The sequence below is a fragment of the Gavialis gangeticus genome, unplaced genomic scaffold (assembly GCF_001723915.1).
Source record: "Gavialis gangeticus isolate Ggan-Ray unplaced genomic scaffold, GavGan_comp1, whole genome shotgun sequence".
Lineage (NCBI taxonomy): Eukaryota > Metazoa > Chordata > Crocodylia > Gavialidae > Gavialis > Gavialis gangeticus.
Genome location: NW_017728995.1, coordinates 3,726,025 through 3,730,258, shown reverse-complemented (window position 1 = coordinate 3,730,258; position 4,234 = coordinate 3,726,025). Strand labels below are relative to the sequence as shown.

The 4,234-nt window shown below is 39.7% G+C and overlaps 1 long non-coding RNA gene across 1 annotated transcript in view; it reads right to left on the bottom strand.

The window, feature by feature from the left end:
• The window catches only part of LOC109287813, a 29,803-nt gene extending 25,784 nt beyond the window's left edge, over nt 1-4,019 (bottom strand). The window contains exons 1-2 of the long non-coding RNA XR_002094959.1: nt 3,853-4,019; nt 3,302-3,693 (exon numbers count right to left, since the gene is read on the bottom strand). This is a non-coding gene — a long non-coding RNA (uncharacterized LOC109287813). The remainder of the gene's footprint in view (nt 1-3,301; nt 3,694-3,852) is intronic.
• Between the last annotated feature and the right edge of the window lie 215 nt (nt 4,020-4,234).

Here is a 4,234-nt window from a genome sequence, read left to right as displayed (position 1 = left end):
TAACCGTTTTAGGAAACATGTCCTGATGTTACTTATTCTGTTACAACAGAATATCTGTAGTATCTTTAACACTAAATGGCCAGTGCTTCAGGATGGAAATATGAGATGCATTCAGTATGAGATTGCATACCAAACAGAATGGAAAATTAATTATGCAGTACAGTAGATGATGATGATGATAATGGAAAAGAGTAAGAGGTATAAGGGAATCTATTTTCTCATATTGAAGGGTTTAGTTTTTTAATTAAGCAAATTATAGGAAAGATTTGCATTTGTGTTTTTAATTGAAACAGAATCAGTTGTGGGTTGATAGTGCTAGGGGTTGCCATTATCTTTATGCAACTGTTTTCACCTGGATACCACGTGAAGAATTGCCACAATATAGAAGAAACCCCTCTATGAATCGTACACCACTGGTTATGACATATCATCCCTCTCTGGAACCTATACAGAAATACATCAAACAATTGCAATCATACTAGAAGGAGACCCAGTTCTCAAAGAGGTTTTCCCAGAACCACTCATCCTATCCTTTAAACAAGCACTGAACCTCACCAAGCTCATCAGCAGAAGCAAACTTCCTATATTCCAAAACACACACATTCCAAACCATGCTGGGACAAGAAATATAAAACCTGCCAACACATCACCACCACCCCCACAATTACTACACCCCATAACAGAACCATCAACATTTCTGGATCTGACACTGTACCTCCAAACATGTAATATATCTCATCCAGTGCACCAAATTTACCTGGGGGGTCCATTTCTCACAAGAAAGCCACACTCTCTCCAATCTCAGTTCTAATCCTCAAAGGGAATTTATAAAACGCCTTTCACAGATAAGCCTATGAACTCCCCTTCATCAATCTACTAGACACAAAAAAACATGGAGTAAATATAGACACTGGATTTATGACACATTATAACCTGCCTGACATCTGACTCCCCAGGTAAACCCTCCACTTTTTATCAGCTAGTCTCATTCCCTACCCCACCTCCCATCCTTTGACTACTGCTACATTAATTCCCCCTTTTTCCCTCCTCCTCCCCCCTGCCCTCACCTCTCTCTTACCTACTGACCACCTCAAGTTACATTTTCACTGACTGGCTTTCTTGCATATGTACTGGCCTCTGGCTGCTTTACCGCTAAATCCAGAAAGAGTACAGACCATATGCAGATGCTTCCTTAGCCTGATGAAGGGTGTTTGTGCCCAAAAGCTTGCTAAGAATAATTTTTTCAACTATTTGAGCTGGTTTGATATAAGATATTGGATTGATCCAATGAACCTGGTCTGCCAATGTTTTCATAAGACACTGGTAAATTGGTCTTTCTACATTGATGCAGCTCCATAATGGCTTATCTGCACTAGAAAGTTGTACTTGAACTACACTGGTTGCAATAGTAGGGAGGCAGTTATACCTGTATATAAGTGCTTTCCAAGCCCAAGGTCCATGCTGAGCCTACATAGCTCAGACTAGCAAGGTTAAGATCCTTCAGTATCTTGCCAACAGCACTCAAGAGCGATATGTCCAGCATTGCATTCAGCTGCCTTTGGTTCATCAGCCTGTTCACTATGTAGCCACTCATTGCTGGGTCAATGCAGGAGTTCAGCTTGAGATTTAAATTCATCCTTCTGGATCCTTGGCAAAATGCCTTAATTGGTCTGCTACTATTCCCCATAAAGATGCCTTATAGCTGTATAGTTATTCCCAATGGGGATGGGGAATAACCATACTAGTACACCACTATAACTGTCTATAGTAGGATTCTTATCACTACAACTAGTTTGAAAAGAAAAAAAAAATTACATCCCTAAACAAGATAATTGCAGTGGTAGAATTCAAGTATAGACTAACTGTGATTGTGGACCTTATGATGCCTCTGTGTATCCTTTTATAATCTCCCAAAGAACTGTAAGTACCCTGACTTTCCTGCCTGCCACGTCTTGGATGTTATTATAATCTGTTCTGCTTTATGAAGTCACTTGTCGGGAGGGTTGTTATATATATTTGTCATTTTATTTTGCTCTTTGGATGTCTCTATTAGGAATCCTGGTATTACAGAGGAAAACTTCACTCGATTATTCACACGCACGATATATATACTCACAATCAGATGCAGATTAACACTTATCTTTATGTTTATTCTTTATAATTTTTGTAATTCTATCGACATACTCTTCTTATTTAACCTTTATTAGTTTGGTTGGACTGAACTTGGTGTTAGTAAACAAAGTCCCTTTAACTCTGGTTCATCCGTTTCTTTCTTTCTTTCTTTTTTAAAGTAGGATTTTGTTGTTTCTCTCTCTTTACTTTTGCTATCTTGAGTGTGTACCTTTCATCTGGTGCATGTCTGAAGCCTTGAATCCTTGTGGTCAGCACTCAGATGTTTTCTCTAAGCTTGTGGGAGTGAGTCAATTCACTCTTCTCTTTTCTGTTTATTTTTCAGCGCGGCTGCCAGTCGCGTCTCCTGTGCCTCTTCAGGGATCTGTCCCTCTTTCTCTGAGCTCCGCTCTCTCCAGCATTGAGAAAAATCCTGAGGATAGTGGCTTATTTTCTAGAGATCTTCTTTCTCCCTCACTTTCTCCTTCAGACGCTTTCTTTCTTCTTTCTTTCTGAGACTCCCGTTTCCTCTCTCCTTTCTTTTCCCAGAGCTTCTATCCTAATATGGTAATAGCTCCGGAAGTGGCATTCTCCAGCTCTTTTTGCCGCATCGCTGTTTATTTTTTCACACTAACCCTGAGAGTAAGTGGGCATGGATGATGTAGAGTTACATTTCTGATATTAAATCATAACATAAACTGTTGCTGTTGTAACAAAAATGTGACAAGATATTTAGCAGAATTTACAGATTTGTCAAAATGTGACAGGCCACACCAAAAGTGCTTGTAATGTGGCCCCAAGCTTGCAACTGTGTACTTTAGCACCTGTGCCACCCAGAAGAAGCATAGATTTGATGAGTGGACTGGGAGGGAATCAGGCTATGGCAATCAGAATTAAAGTATAATGGGGGTTGGGACAGAACACAGAAAGCCAAAGCAATGCTTGTATGTTGTCATAAATAACTTTAATATAGGGATTGTTTATATGCTATCTAATGTGGCCATCATTCTGAGAAATGGTGGGGCATGAAATATCCAGGAAGCAGAGAAAGGCTAAATGAATATACTAGATATTAAAAGGCAAAATGGACTGGAAGCCTTAACTAACATGGCAGCTATAAGGCAATACCTAGCTCTAATATGTTTAAATCTTTTTTGTAGAATTGTATTATAAGACTTAACACAATACTTACCAGAAATTGTTTCCTTCCACATTTGGGTCTCCATTTGTGATTCATGTGGACCTTCTGGCTGTGATCTGGTGGGCTCCTGGATCTTCAGGATGGCTTTTGCCTTAGGATTCATTGGATCAATCATCCTTGATTTCAGGATCAATCTGTCGCCAGCTTTCATCCAAGTTGCTTTGTGCAGCCATGATCATATCTGCAAAATGTGGTGGTTCAGTGGCATGGTCTGTAGTAATTATATAGTTAATTTCCTCCTTTTAACTGCAGACAATGCAAGACTCCAGAAAACCAACCATTGTCTATAACTCAGACAGAGCTTCCTTCCCTCATTGTGGTTCTTGCTTGGGTTCCAGTTGAGCCTCCCTCCTCATGTTTTTTTCAGAGAGCTGCTTGTATACCTACACATTGCAGCAGACAGAATTTAGATGATTCCATGAATGTTTAGCTTCCCACAAAGGCAATGAAGTACATGACCTCAAGCCACACTGAAGAACAAGGCATGGTTATTCAATTATATGAGGAATGGACTTAGCTGAGGAAGGCATTTGTTTACACACCAGTGTTCCATCAGTGAGATTGCATCTGGTCCAGATAACCTTGGAGGAGTAGAGAATATATTAGGAAACAGACTGGCAACCCAGCTAGACAGCAGAGGAGGAAGGGATAATTGGAGGAAGACTTTGTAGATGTGCAACAGTTAACTTCTGATGACGGTGCATCCGTTTCTATTGTGTTGTGAGTAAACACATCCCATTCACAAGAACACATCAGCCCATTCACAAGAACACTTTTTTTGTTTATGGACATTTTAAAATGCACTTTAAAAACAAAATAACACATTTAACACACAGCAAATTTCAAGTGCAGCCAAGTCCTAAGAGAGACAATAATACTTTGGTTACAGGGTAATTATCCGGGGAGTAGTTAAACTGTGGCAAA